The 21,421-nt window shown below is 42.4% G+C and overlaps 1 pseudogene; it reads left to right on the top strand.

Moving 5' to 3' along the window:
* LOC124044186 overlaps positions 1–21,421 on the top strand; it is an 82,135-nt pseudogene that overhangs the window by 6,858 nt on the left and 53,856 nt on the right.

Below are 21,421 nucleotides of genomic sequence, written 5' to 3'. Positions count from 1 at the left end.
CTATATCAGCTTGATCTTCTAGGCTACAGGTATGCACTTCAGACTGGTGTTGAAAGGTGGGTTAGAGGTGTTTACTATGTCTTGATGACTTCTTCATGTTGTTCTAGTGTTGTTATGGACTTATGTGCTCAGCTACTGCCACTGCCCAAGGTGCTCCTGGGAATCCTGTGTCTTATCAAAGGTGTGTGGAGCATCCAGCTGGATGTGTCTGTTAGCAAATGCACACAGATCTCAAAGCAGCATTATGTCACATCATCACATGACTGTGTGTGTGGTGCACTGCAGTAGCGGTGCATGGGTACAATCAATGGGGAAGTCCCCCCCCCCCCCAAAAAGCCATTTACAATCTATAGGTTGTGATAATTGTGTTGTTTTCTCTATAACCTGTTAGTTAATATGCCTTGTGACCGTGATATTGAAGGCCTAACGGCAGAGACAATAAGAGCTCACAGATTAAATTCAACCACACCTGTGTTGTATCACAAAATAAGATAGCAACCTCTGTCCAGTGAAGTCTACACAGCATACTGCATGTACTGTAACTGACCTACAGCATGGTCAAGCAAGTTAATATTTTCAGACCACTAAACAACTATTGATTTAGAACCACAGAGAGTTATAGCAAGTCACAAAGAAAACAGGAGCTGCCTCCACTATTCCAGCACCATTTCAACTTCAAAATTTCAACATCATCATATCACATCTGCTTAGTTTAATACAGCGACAATTAAAAGATACCAAAAAACAATTTAGTCCAATCAACGTAAGTTAAATATGTGTCTGTCCATGGTTGTGATTGCTGTGTGTGTGTGTGTGTGTGTGTGTGTGTGTGTGTGTGTGTGTGTGTGTGTGTGTGTGTGTGTGTGTGTGTGTGTGTGTGTGTGTGTGTGTGTGTGTGTGTGTGTGTGTGTGTGTGTGTGTGTGTGTGTGTGTGTGTGTGTGTGTGTGTGTGTGTGTGTGTGGGTGTGTGTGCGCACGCGTTTGTACAAGTAGAAAAACATGTTGACTCACCCGACTTGTAGAGAAACACCAATACCATCCTCATCTCTTTCCTGTTGAAGAAACAGTCTAGCACTCTGTCATACAGTACACACTTTTATTTTTGTTGTCTTAGGCTACCTGGCTAAAATGTTTGCTCGCTAGTCTAACTTCCATTCATGGGCGACGTTAGCTAGTTAACATTAACCTTCTACATCTAGCTATGTATTAAACTTCCATCCTCTCAGTTCAGGAGCAGAACAATGTATGAATTAATGGTTGCATCAGAATCGCTGTTATAATCATAGGCCAGTATGGAGAATTAAGTAAAACCACAAGTCCAAATCCCTATCCCCACCCATTTCTAAGATAGGAAAGGGACCATTTCGGCTAGCTGGCTAGCTAGCCACCAGACGACAACAACACAACGAGATGCAACAATTCATGTTTTTCTGTCAATGACGTATGTTCTCAATGGCTTTGATAGGAGTCACTCCAAATCCAAGCTGGCTTCCATAGACACTTATTTTTTGGTGCGTCAGGATCATTCACAGTTGAGCTCGCTCAGTTTAGCTCAATGCTGATTGGCCCATTTATTTTTTTATTTTTTTATCAAGGGAGGCCAGATGCTCACTGGCTTATTTTAACTTAATATAATACATCAATACAAATCAATTTAGCCTCAAATAAATAATGAAACATGTTCAATTTGGTTTAAATAATGCAAAAACAAAGTTTTGGAGAAGAAAGTAAAAGTGCAATATGTGCCATGTAAAAAAGCTAATGTTTGAGTTCCTTGCTCAGAATATGAGAACATATGAAAGTTGGTGGTTCCTTTTAACATGAGACTTCAATATTCCAAGGTAATAGGTTTTAGGTTGTAGTTAATATAGTATTTATAGGACTATTTCTCTCTATACCATTTGTATGTCATATACCTTTGACTATTGGATGTTCTTATAGGCACTATAGTATTGCCAGTGTAACAGTATAGCTGGAACCAGGAACACATCGACAACAGCCACATTCGAAGCAGTGTTACCCATCGCTCCACAAAAGCCGCGGCCCTTGAAGAGCAAGGGGAACAACCAATCCAAGTCTCAGAGCGAGTGGCGTTTGAAACGCTATTAGCGCGCACCCCACTAACTAGCTAGCTATTTCACATCGGTTACACCAGCCATTAGGCTGATAGACTTGAAGTCATAAACAGCGCTGTGCTTGCGAAGAGCTGCTGGCAAAACGCACAAAAGTGCTGTTTGAACAAATGCTTACGAGCCTGCTGCTGCCTACCACTGCTCAGTCAGACTTCTCTATCAAATCATAGACTTAATGATAACATAACACACAGAAATACGAGGCTTTGGTTATTAATATGGTCGAATCCGGAAACTATCATTTCGAAAACAAAACGTTTATTATTTCAGTGAAATACTCAACCGTTCTGTATTTTATCTAATGGGTGGCATCCCTAAGTCTAAATATTATTGTTACATTGCACAACCTTCAATGTTATGTCATAATTACGTAAAATTCTGGCAAATTAGTTTGCAATGAGCCAGGTGGCCCAAACTGTTGCATATACCCTGCCTGCTAACCTGGATTTATTTGAGCTAAATGTGCAGGTTTAAAAATATATACTTCTGTGTGTTGATTTTAAGAAAGGCATTGGTGTTTATGGTTAGGTACAGTCATCCAACGATTGTGCTTTTTTCGTAAATGTGCTTTTGTTAAATCATTCCCATGCGTTGCATCGATTATATGCAACGCAAGACACGCTGGATAAACTAGTAATATCATCAACCATGTGTAGTTATAACTAGTGATTATGATTGATTGTTTTTTAGAAGATAAGTTTAATGCTAGCTAGCAACTTACCTTGGCTTACTGCATTCGCGTAACAGGCAGTCTCCTTGTGGAGTGCAACGAGAGGCAGGTTATTGCATTGGACTAGTTAACTGTAAGGTTGCAAGATTGGATCCCCCCGAGCTGACAAGGTGAAAACACGCTAAAATGTATTACTCACGTCGGCCACGGAGAACGAGAGCCCACAGTCTCTGGTTGTGGTCTGCAACAGTGGCACCGTGTTATCCTCAAAGCAGGCGAAGATGTGTTTAGCTTGTCCGGGAGCAAGATGTCGGTGTCTGCGACATGGCGGGTTTTCCCTTTGTAATCTGTGATTGTCTGGAGTCCCTGCTACCAACGTCTCATGCCTGAGCCGTTGAATTGCAACTCCACTTTGTCTCTGTGCTGACGTTTTTCTGGTTTGATTGCCTTACGGAGGGCAATACTGCACTCTTTGTATTCAACCATTTTCATAGTCACCTTGCCATGATTCGCGCTTTCAGTTTTGCGCGAATGCTAACATCTATCCACGGTTTTTGGTTTGGGTAGGTTTTAATAGTCACAGTGGGAACAACATCCCATAAACAGTGATGAACTCCATCACGGTGTCTGTGTATAAGTCAGTTTTATTCTCAGATGCAACCCAGACAATATCCTATTCTGTGTGATCAAAACAACCTTGAAGCATGGATTCCGATTGGTCAGACCAGCGTTGAATAAACCTTAGCACGGGTACTTCCTGTTTGAGTTTCTGCCTATAGGAAGGGAGGAGCAGAATGTCGTGATCTGATTTGCCGAAGGGAGTGTGGGGGAGGGCCTTGTAGCCATCCCGGAAGGGAGAGTAACAATGGTCAAGAGTTTTTGAAGCGAGAGTACTACAGGCAATGTGTTGATAGAACTTCAGTAGCGTTTTCCTCAAATTTGCTTTGTTAAAATCCCCAGCTACAATAAATGCGGCCTCAGGATATGTGGTTTTCAGTTTGCACAAAGTCCAATGTAGTTCCTCGAGGGCCATCGTGGTATCGGCTTGAGGGGGAATATACAAGGCTCTAACTATAACCGAAGAGAATTCTCATGCGATGTAATATGGTTGGCATTTGATTGTGAGGTATTCTAGGTTGGGTGAAGAAAAGGACTTGAGTTTTTTGTACGTTATCATAATCACATCATGAGTAGTTCATCATGAAATAGACACCTCTGCCTTTCTTCTTCCCGGAGAGTTCTTTATTGCTGTCTGCGCAATGTACTGAGAACCCAGCTTGATGTATGGACGGGGACAATATATCCGGAGAGAGCCATGATTCTGTGAAACAGAGTATGTTTCAGTCCCTGATGTCTCTCTGGAAGGAGATCCTCGCCCTGAGCTCGTCTACTTTGTCCATGGACTGAACATTAGCAAGTAATATACTCAGAAGCGGAGGATGGTATGCACGCCTCCTGAGTCGGACTAGAATTCCAATGCGAATGCCTCTTCTCTGCCGGCGGTGTCTTGGAGCAACCTCTGGGATAAGTTCAATTGCCTTGTTGGGGTAAGAACAAAGAATCCAAATTGAGAAAGTTGTATTTCTGGTCGGAATATGTGGTGAGTTACCACCGCGCTGATATCCAACATTTATTTCCTGCTGAATGTTATAACACAAAAAACATTCTTGGCTAATAATGTAAGAATCAACACACACAAAAAACATTCTTGGCTAATAATGTAAGAATCAACACACACAAAAAACATTCTTGGCTAATAATGTAAGAATCAACACACACAAAAAACATACTTGGCTAATAATGTAAGAATCAACACACACAAAAAACATACTTGGCTAATAATGTAAGAATCAACACACACAAAAAACATTCTTGGCTAATAATGTAAGAATCAACACACACAAAAAACATTCTTGGCTAATAATGTAAGAATCAACACACAAAAACAAAAAACATTCTTGGCTAATAATGTAAGAATCAACACACACAAAAAACATTCTTGGCTAATAATGTAAGAATCAACACACACAAAAAACATTCTTGGCTAATAATGTAAGAATCAACACACACAAAAAACATTCTTGGCTAATAATGTAAGAATCAACACACACAAAAAACATTCTTGGCTAATAATGTAAGAATCAACACACACAAAAAACATTCTTGGCTAATAATGTAAGAATCAACACACACAAAAAACATTCTTGGCTAATAATGTAAGAATCAACACACACAAAAAACATTCTTGGCTAATAATGTAAGAATCAACACACACAAAAAACATTCTTGGCTAATAATGTAAGAATCAACACACACAAAAAACATTCTTGGCTAATAATGTAAGAATCAACACACACAAAAAACATTCTTGGCTAATAATGTAAGAATCAACACACACAAAAAACATTCTTGGCTAATAATGTAAGAATCAACACACACAAAAAACATTCTTGGCTAATAATGTAAGAATCAACACACACAAAAAACATTCTTGGCTAATAATGTAAGAATCAACACACACAAAAAACATTCTTGGCTAATAATGTAAGAATCAACACACACAAAAAACATTCTTGGCTAATAATGTAAGAATCAACACACACAAAAAAACATTCTTGGCTAATAATGTAAGAATCAACACACACACAAAACATTATTGGCTAATAATGTAAGAATCAACACACACAAAAAACATTCTTGGCTAATAATGTAAGAATCAACACACACACAAAACATTCTTGGCTAATAATGTAAGAATCAACACACACACAAAACATTATTGGCTAATAACGTAAGAATCAACACACACAAAAAACATTCTTGGCTAATAATGTAAGAATCAACACACACAAAAAACATTCTTGGCTAATAATGTAAGAATCAACACACACAAAAAACATTCTTGGCTAATAATGTAAGAATCAACACACACAAAAAACATTCTTGGCTAATAATGTAAGAATCAACACACACAAAAAACATTCTTGGCTAATAATGTAAGAATCGTGGTCCTTCTGTAGCTCAGTCGGTAGAGCATGGCGCTTGTAACGCCAGGGTAGTGGGTTCGATTCCCGGGACCACCCATACGTAGAATGTATGCACACATGACTGTAAGTCGCTTTGGATAAAAGCGTCCGCTAAATGGCATATTATTATTATTATTATCAACACACACAAAAAACATACTGCTAAGTTGCTTAGGAGCTAGAAGAAGAGCTGCCATGTCAGTCAGCACCATCTTCAAAATGGTCTATATTGATGTTATGTCATGCCTGGTGTTTATATAGCAGGTCTACATTGATGTTATGTCCTGCATGGTGTTTATATAGCAGGTCTACATTGATGTTATGTCCTGCATGGTGTTTATATAGCAGGTCTACATTGATGTTATGTCCTGCATGGTGTTTATATAGCAGGTCTACATTGATGTTATGTCCTGCATGGTGTTTATATAGCAGGTCTACATTGATGTTATGTCCTGCATGGTGTTTATATAGCAGGTCTACATTGATGTTATGTCCTGCATGGTGTTTATATAGCAGGTCTACATTGATGTTATGTCCTGCATGGTAGCAGGTCTTTGATGTTATGTCCTGCATGGTGTATATAGCAGGTCTACATTGATGTTATGTCCTGCATGGTGTTTATATAGCAGGTCTACATTGATGTTATGTGCTGTTTGCTGTCATCGCATGGTGAAACATTGAGATCTGTCTGTCTGGTCTACATTGATGTTATGTGCTGTTTGCTGTCATCGTGGAAACAGATCTGTCTGTCTGGACAGACGTCTACTCACTCTCTCATTCTCCCCCCTCCTGTCATAGAAGTAGACCTGTTTTACAGATAAAGTCAATATCAGGTCCTATTGTACTACTACTGTACTACTACTGCTACTACTACTACACTCATTCTTTGAACACACAGCTTTTGTCTCTCCTCTCCTTTTTGGTGGCTCCCTGCTGTGTTGCCATGACGATTAATCACAGATCAGTGGAAGACAACGTGAGTGTGGCGCAGAGATTGTAACTGTGGCTGTATCTCTGCTCAGAGACAGACACGCAGACACAGATAGACAGACACACAGACACAGATAGACAGACACACAGACACAGATAGACAGACACACAGACACAGATAGACAGACACACAGACACAGATAGACAGACGTGTTTCTCCCAGTCATATACACAGTAGAAGAGTTCAACCACATTTTTAGATGGACACAATGTTGCTGTCTTTGAGCATTTCATTTGCTATTCTCTGTCTGTCAATCAGTGTCTGATTCTAAAACCTGTTCTAAATCCTGATTGCATATAAATGTGCGTATAAACGTGTGTGCGTGCGTGCGTTCGTATGTGTGTGTGTGCGTGCCATAACACTAGTGTGTAATGAAAGTACTATATTAAGGTGAGGCTCATAGCAGAACCGGAGATATTTAATCTGGTAGTTAATGAGGGGTACCTGCTTAACAACGTCTGTGGCAATTCAGTGCAGCGTGGGGTAGCACTGAGATAGCAGAAGAGGTCTCCGACACACATTTAATAAGGGGGGTTAATGGTGAGTGGAGAGGACCTTATTTACTCGATAACAGCTGTGGTGGATGGAAGCCCTACTGGGAGCAAGGTGGTGTGGGATAGAGGAGGTGATTGGAGAAGTGGGGTGGGGAGGTGGAATAGGAAGGAGGGAGTTGGAGGCTGAAAGCTCCTGTTGACAATGATCTATGTCCTGTTTTGTGTTTTCCCCTTTAATAATTAAGGTAAGGACTTAAGGAAGGGAGTCGTTACACCTAAAAAAATAACAAGAGAGAGGATTTTGACACCCACCATGTCAGATTGTTCTGAAATCGTTTCTGTAGCTACATAAGATTAGCATTACTGAAACAGTACTTTGCTGAAATATAATTTAATCTCTGAGAAATTAATGCCCATTTTTTATTTATATGATTCATATAGTCTTCAATAAATATAAACAATGAAAATAAATATAAAGAAACGTCCTCTCACTGTCAACTGCGTTTATTTTCAGCAAACTTAACATGTGTAAATATTTGTATGAACATAATATTCAACAGCTGAGATATAAACGGAACAAGTTCCACAGACATGTCACACAAAAGTAACAGTCAGTATCTGGTATGGCCACCAGCTGCATTAAGTACTGCAGTGCATCTCCTCCTCGTGGACTGCACCAGATTTGCCAGTTCTTGCTGTGAGATGTTAGCCCACTTTTCCACCAAGGCACCTGCCATGGCCAGCAAAGAGCCCGGACATTTTGGGGGGGAATGGCCCTATCCCTCACCCTCCGATCCAACAGGTCCCAGACGTGCTCATTGAGACTGAGGTCTGGGCTCTTCACTGGCCATGGCAGAGCACTGACAATTCTGTCTTGCGGGAAATCATGCACAGAACGAGCAGTATGGCTGGTGGCATTGTCATGCTGGAGGGCCATGTCAGGATGAGCCTGCAGGAAGGGTACCACATGAGGGAGAAGGATGTCTTCCCTGTAACCCACAGCGTTGAGATTGCCTGCAATGACAACAAGCTCAGTCCGATGATGCTGTGACACACCGCCCCAGACCGTGACGGACCTTCCACTTCCAAATCAATCTACTCCAGAATACAGGCCTCTGTGTAACGTTAACTCCTTCAACGATAAACGCGAATCCAACTATCACCCCTGCTGAGACAAAACCGCGACTCGTCAGTGAAGAGGTTTTTGCCAGTCCTGTCTGGTCCAGCGACGGTGGGTTTGTGCCCATAGCCAATGTTGTTGCTGGGTATGTCTGGTGAGGACCTGCATTACAACAGGCCGACAAGCCCTCAGTCCAGCCTCTCTCAGCTTATTGCAGACAGTCTGAGCACTGATGGAGGGATTGTGCGTTCCTGGTGTAACTCGGGCAGTTGTTGTTGCCATCCTGTACCTGTCCCGCAGGTGTGATGTTTGGCTGTACCGATCCTGAGCAGGTGTTGTTACACGTGGTCTGCCACTGCGTGGATGATCAGCTGTCTGTCCTTTCTCCCTGTAGCGCTGTCTTAGGCATCTCAAAGTACGGATATTGCAATTTATTGCCCTGGCCACATCTGCAGTCCTCATGCCTCCTTGCAGCATGCCTAAGGCACGTTCACACAGATGAGCAGGGACCCTGGGCATATTTCTTTTGGTGTTTTTCCAGAGTCAGTAGAAAGGCCGCTTTAGTGTCCAAGTTTTCATAACTGTGACCTTAATTGCCTTCCGTCTGTAAGCTGTTAGTGTCTTAACGACCGTTCCACAGGTGTACGTTCATTAATTGTTTATGGTTCATTGAACAAGCATGGGAAACAGTGTTGAAACCCTTTACAATGAAGATCTGTGAAGTTATTTGGATTTTTACGAATGATCTTTGAAAGAAAGGGTTCTGTAAAAGGGATGTTTCTTTTTTTGCTGAGTTTAGTACCGAACATCTGATTTGGACCATAATTCTTCCTAACAATGAGTAAGAATTGAGGAATCCAATACAATGATTACTAGCCACCCACGGATCTCCCCCCACACCCCACATCTCCATTCCCATCCCTTTCCTTGCTCTCCGCTCCCTGTCAGTTCTGTAAATGTGTGTGAGAGAAAGAAAGCTTTACAGGCTGCAGCTGTCTGATCAGTAATCCGTTCTGATCCCTATCAAACCGTCACGTCCTACCATTTTTCTGCTGATGAGAAGAGACCTGCGGACAGAGACAGTGTGGCGACATATTGTTTTGATGTGTTTTATTAATAACTAAAGAGGTCTGTCTCTATATAAAGATGGTGTTACATCATCGCGATATCCTACCACAGGTCATGTGGTCATAATCTGTTGTGATATGGATGGGATAAACCACAACAGCCATCAGATAAGACCCCGACCCACATTCTCAGTCCCAGCTCCTCTCCTGGAGCCAGTTGTCCAGATCTAGGATCAGATCTACTGTAGGATCAGCTTACCCATGGACACTCTTACTGACAGTTGTGGCTCTTTCTCGCTTTCACTTGCTCTCTATCTTTTCTATCCTCTCACGCTCTATCCTATCTCGCTCGCTCGCTCTCTATCCTGTCTCTCTCGCTCGCTCTCTCACTCTCTATGCGCTCTCACACTCTCTCGCTCTCTCTCTATCGCTCTCTTGCTTGCTCTCTATCTTATCTATCCTATCTCTCTCTCTCGCTTTTTCACTCTATCCTATCTCTCGCACACTCGCTCTCTATCCTATCTCTCTCGCTTGCTCTCACTCTATCCTATCTCGCTCGCTCGCTCTCTATCCTGTCTCTCTCACTCGCTCGCTCTCACTCTCTATCCTGTCTCTCTCACTCGCTCGCTCTCACTCTCTATCCTATCAATTCAATTCAATTCAATTCAAGGGCTTTATCGGCATGGGAATCATGTGTTAACATTGCCAAAGCAAGTGAGGTAGATAATATATAAAGTGAATATATATATATCTCTCGCTCGCTCTTGCTCTCTATCCTATCGCTCTCGCTAGCTCTCTCACTCTACTCTATCCTATCTCTCTCTCGCGCTCTCTCACTCTCTATCCTATCTCTCTCTCGCTCGCTCTCTATCCTATCTCTCGCTCGCTCTCTATCCTATCTCTCTCTCGCTCACTCTCTATCCTATCTCTCTCTCGCTCACTCTCTATCCTATCTCTCTCTCACTCTACTCTATCCTATCTCTCTCTCACTCTCTATCCTATCTCTCGCGCTCTCTCACTCTCTATCCTATCTCTCTCTCGCTCGCTCTCTATCCTATCTCTCTCTCGCTCACTCTCTATCCTATCTCTCTCTCGCTCACTCTCTATCCTATCTCTCTCTCGCTCACTCTCTATCCTATCTCTCTCTCACTCTACTCTATCCTATCTCTCTCTCACTCTCTATCCTATCTCTCGCGCTCTCTCACTCTCTATCCTATCTCTCTCTCGCTCGCTCTCTATCCTATCTCTCTCGCTCGCTCGCTCTCGATCTCTCGCTCGCTCTCTCTCTCTGGGTCATGGCATTCCTCTTGTGTTTTTTTGTTGTTCAGCGGGCCAAAGTCGGCTGACACTCTGTTGGCTAAGTGACTATTTATAACTGGCTGCCAAATTCCTGTTGATTAGCCTGGGCTGGGCTGCCCTGTCATGGACTTTACCTCTGGGAGAGAGACAGCTGTCACGGCTCTCGTTTGTGGAATGACCGGACGTAGTAGGTGTACATCCTTCTTTTTATTGAAAATAACAACGACGAAAGCGCACAGTTCTGTAAGGCAAAATAAACTATACAGAAAACAAGATCCCACAAAACCCAAAAGGAAAATTACAACTTATATTTGATCCCCAATCAGAGACAACAATAGACAGCTGCCTCTGATTGGGAACCATACTCAGCCAAAAACACAAAGAAATAGAAAACATAGATTTTCCTACTCGAGTCACACCCTGACCTAACCAAACATAGAGAATAATAAGGATCTCTTAAGGTCAGTGTGTGACAACAGTGCAGAGGCAGTAATGGCATCCTGTATCACAATTAGTATATAATATTTGTAGACCTTATCAACCTATTATGGTTTCATCCATATAATTCTTTCTATGTTCTGACCTATTGTTTGGCACGCTGCCTTTGGTTAGTCAGATCAGCTGGTTTATATCAGTCATTACATTCAAGATGTTCTGAGAATCAGTGAGTGGAGAGGATATCACTGGTTGGATGACTAAAGTTACGGAGGTGCTTTTTCTACTATTTGTTATTGGAATGTTTGACTTTTTTTCTCCAGAAGGTTTTACCACTGTCTGGGGCCTGAAATGTTGGTTAGGGCTTAGAGCTAACTAACACACAACAACGTTGGTACCAGAACATTCTGATAAATGTCCAGACTGGAGCACTGGGCTTTTGCAGTGATAAGAGACAATTGTAAACTCTGTAACACCAAATGGAAAAAACATGTTGTAAATGTGTAAAATGTAATGTGCAATACAATGCTCTCTATTTCCGTCTCCTGTATTTGGTTTAATTTGAGATTGTATCTGTTTCCCTGGAAAAAGAGTTCCAGAGCCACCCAGTGTGCAGGGCTCTGTCAGGCCCGGGAGGAAGCACCCTCTGTGGAGGAGAGATCACAGTATGTGTGGGCTGCTGCACAAAAACACAATCTGCTCCCCTCACTCCCCCTTCTCACTCTTTCTCTGTTACTCTCTCTAAAACTGAGACACACACACAAACAACCCGGAGTTCTGGCTTGAATTCAACCTTGTGTATTCTTTGAAATGTATGTGGTAATGGCACAGCTGCAATCTGAAGCAATGGTTTGCATCAGACATTTCACTTCTGTTTTTTGACAATATTGTGGAACATTGTTCAATTCAGGGCAGCTCAACTTCCTTGTCTAACTTGGGTCATGTTCAGTAGGTAGGAAAGGAGGAAATGTTTTGAAACTGACAAGGTACTGCTGAACATGAACTTGTCCAATATGAACAGTCATTTTCATTTCACATCCTGAACTAAACCTCTTATTCCCTCTCCTTCCTCCCCTCTCCCTCCTCCCTCTTTCTTTCTCTATCCCTCTCTGTCTTTCTCTCTCTCTCTCACTTTTTCTTTCTCTCAATTCAATATGAATTTAAGGGCTTTATTGGCATGGTTAACATATGTTTACATTGCCAAAGCACATGAAATAGAAAAGATGAAATACAAAAAATTCAAATGAAATACAACATTTCCAGAAGAATAAAGACATTTCAAATGTCATTATGTGTATATATACAGTGTTGTAATGATGTGCAAGTAGTACACAAGGGAAAATAAATAAACCAAAATATAGGCTGTATTTACAATGGTGTTTGTTCTTCACTGGTTGCCCTTTTCTTGTGGCAACAGATCACAAATCTTGCTGCTGTGATGGCACACTGTGATATTTCACCCAGTAGATATAGGAGTCTATCAAAATTGGATTTAAAAAATAAAAATTGTGGGTCTGTGTAATCTGAGGTAAATATGTGTCTCTAATATTGTCATACATTTGGCAGGAGTTTAGGAAGTACAGCTCAGTTTCCACATCATTTTGTGTGCACATAGCCTGTCTTCTCTTGAGAGCCAGGTCTGCCTACGGTTGACTTTCTCAATAGCAAGGCTATGCTCACTGACTCTGTACATAGTCAAAGATTTCCTTCATTTTGGGTCAGTCACAGTGGTTAGGTATTCTGCCACGGTGTACTCTCTGTTTAGGACCAAATAGCATTCTAGTCTGCTCTGTTTTTGAAAATCTTTCCAATTTGTCAAGTAATTATCTTTTTGATTTCTCATGATTTGGTTGGGTCTAATTGTGTTGCTGTCCTGGGGCTCTGTGGGGTTTGTGTTTGTGAACAGAGCCCCATGACCAGCTTGCTTCAGGGGCTCTTCTCCAGGTTAATTTTTCTGTAGGTGACGGCTTTGTTATGGAAGGTTTGGGAAGCGCTTTCTTTTAGGTGGTTGTAGAATTTAACAGCTCTTTTCTGGATTTTTAATAATTAGGGGGTATCGGCCTAATTCTGCTCTGCATGCATTATTTGGTGTTTTACGTTGTACAGGGAGGATATTTTTCCATGCAGAATTCTTTTGTCCCATTTTGTTGGTTGGTGAGCAGACCCCAGACCTCACAACCATAAAGGGCAATGGGTTCTATAACTGATTGTATTTTTAAACAGATCCTAATTGGTATGTTAAATTTTATGTTCCTCTTGATGGTATAGAATGCCCTTCTTGCCTTGTCTCTCAGATCCTTCACAGTTTTGGGGAAGTTATGTTTGGCGCTGATGTTTAGGCTAAGGTATGTATAGTTTTTTGTGTGCTCAAGGGAAACGGTGTCAAAATGGAATTTGTATTTGTGGTACTGGCGACTGGACCTTTTTTGGAACACCATTATTTTGGTCTTACTGAGATTTACTGTCAGGGTCCAAGTCTGACAGAATCTGTGCAGAATATCTAGGTGTTGCTGTAGGCCCTCCTTGGTTGGTGACAGAAGCACCAGATCATCAGCAAACAGTAGACATTTGACTTCAGATTCTAGTAGGATGAGGCCGGGTGCTGCAGACTGTTCTTGTGCACTCGCCAATTCGTTGATGTATATGTTGAAAAGGGTGGGGCTTATGCTTTATCCTTGCCTCACCCCATGGCCTTATGTTTTTTGCCTATTTAACCGCACACTTGTTGTTGGTATACATATTTTATAATGTCATATATTTTTCCCCCAACACCACTTTCCATCAATTTGTATAGCAGGTCCTCATGCCAAATTGAGTCAAGCTTTTTTGAAATCAACAAAGCATGAGAAGACTTTGCCTTTTGTTTTTGGTTTGTTTGTTTGTCAATTAGGGAGTGCAGGGTGAATACGTGGTCTGTTGTACGGTAATTTGGTAAAAAGCCAATTTGACATTTTCTCAGTGCATTGTTTTCACTGAGGAAATGTACAAGTCTGCTGTTAATGATAATACAGAGGATTTTCCCAAGGTTTCTGTTGACACACTTTCCACGGTAGTTTGTGTGGTCAAATTTGTCTCCACTTTTGTGGATTAGGGTGATCAGTCCTTGATTCCAAATATTGGGGAAGATGCCAGAGCTGATAATGATGTTAACCTCTCTGGGATAAGTGGGATAGCGTCCCAAATTCAAATAAATTACTATAAAAATCTAACTTTCATTAAATCATACATGCAAGATAGAAAATTAAAGCTACACTTGTTGTGAATCCAGGATAGCACCTCCGTAAACAAAGAGAGAAAAGCATATGTCAACCCTGCAGGCGTGACACAAAACGCAGAAATAAAAATATAATTCATGCCTTACCTTTGATGAGCTTCTTTTGTTGACACTCCAATATGTCCCATAAACATCACAAATGGTCCTTTTGTTCGATTAGTTCCGTCGATATATATCCAAAATGTCTATTTATTTGGAGCGTTTGATCCAGAAAAACACCGGTTCCAACTTGCGCAACGTCACTACAAAATATCTCAAAAGTTACCTGTAAACTTTGCCAAAACATTTCAAACTACTTTTGTAATACAACGTTTGGTATTTTTTTATGTAAATAATCAATATAATTGAATTCAGGAGGAAAACAAACTGTAGCTAGCTTTCTGGACATGCGACTCTATCTAAAAGGTAAACTTCAAGTGACCGTCGTTCAAGATGGCCGTACTTCTTCATTACACATAGGAAAAACCTCAACCAATTTCTAAAGACTGTTGACATCCAGTGGAAGCGATAGGAACTGCAAGACGGTGACTTAGAAATCTGGATTCCCAATGAAAATGAATTTCTTTAAAATCATACAATGTGATTTTCTGGAAGTTTGTTTTAGATTCCGTCTCTCACAGTTGAAATGTACCTATGATAAAAATTACAGACCTCTACATGCTTTGTAAGTAGGAAAACCTGCAAAATCGGCAGTGTATCAAATACTTGTTCTCCCCACTGTAAGTATGCACAGTAGCTTTGACATCGGTGTTAAACTAGACATCGGGCCAATACCGAAGTTGGCATTTTTAGCTAATATCGTCCGATTCCGATATGTTCACCGATATATCATGCGTCCCTAGTGATAATGTAGTCTACAGTACTACTGCCAAAAGATGAGCTATAGGTGTACCTACCATAGGAGTCCCCTCAAAGCTTACCATTGACTATGTACCTACCGAGCATCCAACAGAGATGCAGGAGTTGTGATCCGTTTTTGTTGATGTTCAAATCAAAGTGATTTATATAGCCCATTTTACATCAGCTGATATCTCAAAGTGCTGAACAGAAACCCAGCCTAAAACCCCAAACAGCAAGCAATGCAGGTGTAGAAGCACAGTGAGAAGCACAGTTTTCTAGGAAAAACTCCCTAGAAAGGCCAAAGCCTAGGAAGAAACCTAGAGAGGAACCAGGCTATGTGGGGTGGCCAGTCCTCTTCTGGCTGTGCCGGGTGGAGATTATAACAGAAAATGGCCAATATGTTCAAATGTTCATAAATGACCAGCATGGTCAAATAATAATAATCACAGTAGTTGTCAAGGGTGTAACAGGTCAGCACCTCAGGAGTTTTTCATAGCCGATCATTCAGAGTATCTCTACCGCTCCTGCTGTCTCTAGAGAGTTTTAAACAGCAGGTCTGGGACATGTAGCACGTCCGGTGAACAGGTCAGGGTTCCATAGCCGCAGGCAGAACAGTTGAAACTGGAGCAGCAGCATGGCCAGGTGGACTGGGGACAGCAAGGAGTCATCATGCCAGGTAGTCCTGAGGCATGGTCCTAGGGCTCAGGTCCTCCGAGAGAGAGAGAGAAAGAAAGAATTAGAGAGAGCATACTTAAATTCACACAGGACACCGGATAAGACAGGAGAAATACTCCAGATATAACAGACAAATAGCCTAGCCCCCCGACCCATAAACTACCACAGCATAAATACTGGAGGCTGAGACAGGAGGGGTCAGGAGACACTGTGGCCCCATCCAATGATACCCCTGACAGGGCCAAACAGGCAGGATATAACCCCACCCACTTTGCCAAAGCACAGCCACCACTAGAGGGATATCTTAAACCACCAACTTACCATCCTGATACAAGACTGAGTATAGCCCACAAAGATCTCCGCCACGGCACAACCCAAGGGGGGGCGCCAACCCAGGCAGGAGACCGAGTCTGCGTCTCTCACATGGGTAGGCAGACCATTCCATAAAAATTGAGCTCTATAGGAGAAAGCCCTGCCTCCAACTGTTTGCTTAGAAATTCTAGGGACAATTAGGAGGCCTGCGTCTTGTGACCGTAGCGTACGTGTAGGTATGAGAGAGATAGGTAGGAGCAAGCCCATGTAGTGCTTTTAGTTAGCAGTAAAACCTTGAAATCAGCCCTTGCCTTAACAGGAAGCCAGTGTAGAGAGGCTAGCACTGGAGTAATATGATCAATTATTTTGGTTCTAGCCAGGATTCTAGCAGCCATATTTAGCACTAACTGAAGTTTATTTAGTGCTTTATCCAGGTAGCCGGAAAGTAGAGCATTGCAGTAGTCTAACCTAGAAGTGACAAAAGCATGGATTTTTTCAATGTTACATAGATGGAAAAAAGCTGTCCTTGAAACAGTCTTGATATGTTCGTCAAAAGAGAGATCAGGGTCCAGAGTAACACCGAGAGAGAGTAATGTTGAGTAATGTTTTTTGTCGTTGTGTCTAAGGGGGCATATGGAGGAGGGAATGATGTCACCTCCAGGTAGGTGTTTGTCCCCCTGTGTGCTGAGGGTATCAGGTTCTTGTCCAGTTCTGGCAATTAGGGCACCACAGACTAGTGCATGTCCCTGGGCCTGGAAATGGTTGATCTCCCCCTCTAGGATGGAGAAGCTGTCGTGGCTAAGCTGTGGGGATTCTACTGGGGGATATAGGTAGCACACATTACAAACATTTTCTCTGTTGAGATCATTTCCTTCCTAATTTATAGCTAGATGTAAAATGTTCCTGTTCTCTCTTGTTCTCTCTTGTTCTCTCTTGTTCTCTCTTGTTCTCTCTTGTTCTCTCTTGTTCTCTCTCTCTCTCTCTCTCTCTCTCTCTCTCTCTCTCTCTCTCTCTCTCTCTCTCGCTCTCGTTCTCTAACAGTGTGCTGGGGAGGAGTACTGGGTGGACAGCCGGACAGTATACATCGGTCACAAAGAACCCCCACTGGGGGCTGATGCCTACATCCCTCAGCGTTATCCCGACAACCGCATTGTCTCTTCCAAGGTGAGCAGGCTCCACAGCAACCAAGCAGTTGGCATAACAACAGCATCACCTACCCCTGAAAACCAAATCGATACCTTGATAACCAAGCCTGTTGTGCTCCATTAACTGTATCTCTGTCCTTTAGGGTTAGCAACCTTTTGGACCACACACACACATATACACACACACTGCTGTTCCTCTCTCTAGACTGCCTGTTAAAAGTTTGTGTGTTCTCTCTACCAGTACACCTTATGGAACTTCATCCCCAAGAACCTGTTTGAACAGTTCAGAAGAATCGCCAACTTCTACTTCCTGCTCATCTTCCTGGTCCAGGTGACAACATCTCTCTGTTTGATTAGGGCCATTTGGGGGTTTCACATGTTCAGGTTACACACTATTAGTTAAAGACGTAGGCTATGTGAAGTCAATGTGACAGCTAATTAGGTAACGTTAATTATTTGGCTTGGAATTACATTGGTCAAGTACGCATGGGCCTATGGTCATGGTCCATGATAAATATGATATGACCCCGTCCAGTAGCACTATGAGGAGGAGACTAAGGTGGCCGGTCCAGCTTGCCACAATGGTTGAAGGGATAGTTTAAGATTTTGGCATGCTAGCTGCTCCTGTACACTTCCAGTTATTGCTCTAGCAAATGTTAACAATCTCGCTCTTTATCTGTTGCTCTCTCAAACTGAGACACACACACACCACCCTGGGGTCTGGCTTGAATTCAACCTTCTGTATTCTGTAGAATGGCGCCAGAAACTACCTTCAACTTCATTAAAACTGTACACAAAGACATAAACATGGTATCCATGAGTTCATCTGAAACTATCCCTTTAAACTGAAATGAATGAGTTATGAGTTATGAGTAACCAGCGGGTAGGAGGACGTTAGGTATGTGGGTGGGTGTGGTTAAATACTGTGGGGAGGCGGAGATAGAAACTGAAATGAATGAGTTATGAGTTATGAGTAACCAGCGGGTAGGAGGACGTTAGGTATGTGGGTGGGTGTGGTTAAATACTGTGGGGAGGCGGAGATAGAAACTGAAATGAATGAGTTATGAGTTATGAGTAACCAGCGGGTAGGAGGACGTTAGGTATGTGGGTGGGTGTGGTTAAATACTGTGGGGAGGCGGAGATAGAAACTGAAATGAATGAGTTATGAGTTATGAGTAACCAGCGGGTAGGAGGACGTTAGGTATGTGGGTGGGTGTGGTTAAATACTGTGGGGAGGCGGAGATAGAAACTGAAATGAATGAGTTATGAGTAATGAGTAACCAGCGGGTAGGAGGACGTTAGGTATGTGGGTGGGTGTGGTTAAATACTGTGGGGAGGCGGAGATAGAAACTGAAGTCACCTGATTGCTCCATCACTCCCCCAAACTGGAATTTATCTGCAACTATATCCTGCTCTCCTCTCCTCCTTGTTCCCTCCTTCTCTACCTTTGTTCCCTGCCTCCTTCCTCTCTGCCTCTCTCCTCAGCTCATCATAGACACGCCCACCAGCCCCGTCACCAGCGGACTGCCTCTATTCTTTGTCATCACCGTCACTGCCATTAAACAGGTCTGTTGATCTGAACAAAATGTCATGATTAATGGTATACTATTGATTTACAGTGCATTCGTAAAGTATTCAGACCCCTTGACTTTTTCCACATTTTATTACGCTACAGCCTGATTCTAATATTGATGAATTCATTTTTTTCCTTCATCAATGTACAAACAATACACCATAATGAAAAAGAAAGAACATGTTTTTAGAAGTGTATTAAAAACAAAAAACAGAAATACTTTAATTACATAAGTATTCAGACCCTTTGCTATGAGACTCGAAATTGAGCTCAGGTGTATCCTGTTTCCATTGATCATCCTTGAGATGTTTCTACAACTTGATTGGAGTCCACCTGTGGTAAATTCAATTGATTGGACATGATTTGGAAAGGCACACACCTGTTTATATAAGGTCCAACAGTGAACAGTGCATGTCAGAGCAAAAACCAAGCAATGAGGTTGAAAGAATTGTCCATAGAGCTCCGAGACAGGATTGTGTCGAGGCTCAGATCTGGGGAAGGGTACTAAAACATTTCTGCAGCATTGAAGGTCCCCAAGAACAGAGTGGCCTCCATCATTCTTAAATTGAAGAAGTTTGGAACCACCAAGGCTCTTCCTAGAGCTGGCCCCCCAGCCAAACTGACCAATCAGGTGAGAAGTGCCTTGGTCAGGGAGGTGACATAAGAACCCGATGGTCACTCTGACAGAGCTCCAGAGTTCCTCTGTGGAGATGGGAGAACCTTCCAGAAGGACAACCAATTCTCAAGCACTTCACCAATCAGGAATTTATGGTAGAGTGGCCAGACAGAAGCCACTCCTCAGTAAAAGGGACATGACAGCCTACTTGGAGTTTGCCAAAGGGCACCTTAAAGGACTCTCAGACCATGAGAAACAACATTTTCTGGTATGATGAAACCGAGATTGAACTATTTGGCCTGAATGCCAAGCGTCATGTCTGGAGGAAACCTGGCACCATCCCTACAGTGAAGCATGGTGGTGGCAGAATCATGCTGTGCTGTGGGGATGTTTTTCAGCGTCAGGGAATGGGAGACTAGTCAGGATCGAGGGAAAGATGAACGGAGCAAAGTACAGAGAGATCCTTGATGAAAACCTGCTCCAGAGCACTCAGGACCTCAGACTGGGGCGAAGGTTCAGCTTCCAACAGGACAACGGCGCTAAGCACACAGCCAAGCAGGAGTGGCTGCGGAACAAGTCTCTGAATGTCCTTGAGTGGCCCAGCCAGAGCCCAGACTTTAACCGGATCGACCATCTCTGGAGAGGCATGAAAATAGCTGTGCAGCGACGCTCCTCATCTAACCTGACAGAGCTTGAGAGGATCTGCAGAAAAGAATGGGAGAAACTCCTCAAATGTGCCAAGCTTGTAGCATCATACCCAAGAACACTTGAGGCTGTAATCACTGCCAAAGATGCTTCAACAAAGTACTGAGTAAAGGGTCTGAATACTTATGTAACTGTGATATTTCCGTTTTTTATTTGTAATACATTTGCAAACATTTCTAAAAAAAACTTTTTTTGGCTTTTTCATTATGGGGTATTTTGTGAAGATTGATAATTTTTTTGTTTATACATTTTTGATTAAGGCTGTAACGTAACAAAATGTGGAAAAAGTCAAGGCGTCTGTATACTTTCCGAATGCATTGTATGTTTATTCTCTGTTCATCAGTGTTGGAAGCCTTCCTCCGCTGTGTTCCGTTAGAGACAGATGTGCTAACAGCAGGGAACCTCTCCTGGCTAACAGGGCCCAGGTCAGGTCATATGCGATCATTAACCTGACATGTTATGTAGAGGCATGTTGTGTAGAGGCCCTGGATACAGGTCAACATGCTGACAGAACATACCACTAATTTGATACCACGTATTGTGTGACCTTGTATGATGGTATCGCCCTCTGTTCCATTTCTTCCCATGATCTCCTGCCATTTGCTCCTTGTATAGCTCAACCTCTTCTCCCTTCCTCCCCCTCTTCCTCTCCCCCCAGGGTTATGAAGACTGGCTGAGACACAAGGCAGACTGCAGTATAAATGAGTGTCCTGTGGACGTGGTGAAGGAAGGGACGGTGGTGAGGACACAGAGTCACAAGCTACGGGTATGACTGCCTTAACTTTTCTATTTCACCTTTATTTAACCAGGTAGGCTAGTTGAGAACAAGTTCTCATTTGAAACTGCGACTTGGCCAAGATAAAGCAAAACAGTTTGACACATACAACAACACAGAGTTACACATGGAATAAACAAACATACAATCAATAATACAGTAGAAACATCTATATAGAGCATGTGCAAATGAGGTAGGATAAGAGAGGTAAGGCAATAAATAGGCCATGGTGGCAAAGTAATTACAATATAGCAATTAAACACTGGAATGGT

This window comes from Oncorhynchus gorbuscha, linkage group LG09 (genome assembly GCF_021184085.1).
Source record: "Oncorhynchus gorbuscha isolate QuinsamMale2020 ecotype Even-year linkage group LG09, OgorEven_v1.0, whole genome shotgun sequence".
NCBI classification, from domain to species: Eukaryota; Metazoa; Chordata; class Actinopteri; order Salmoniformes; family Salmonidae; genus Oncorhynchus; species Oncorhynchus gorbuscha.
Note: the sequence above shows the minus strand (reverse complement) of the source record. Positions and strands in the feature narration are given on the sequence as shown.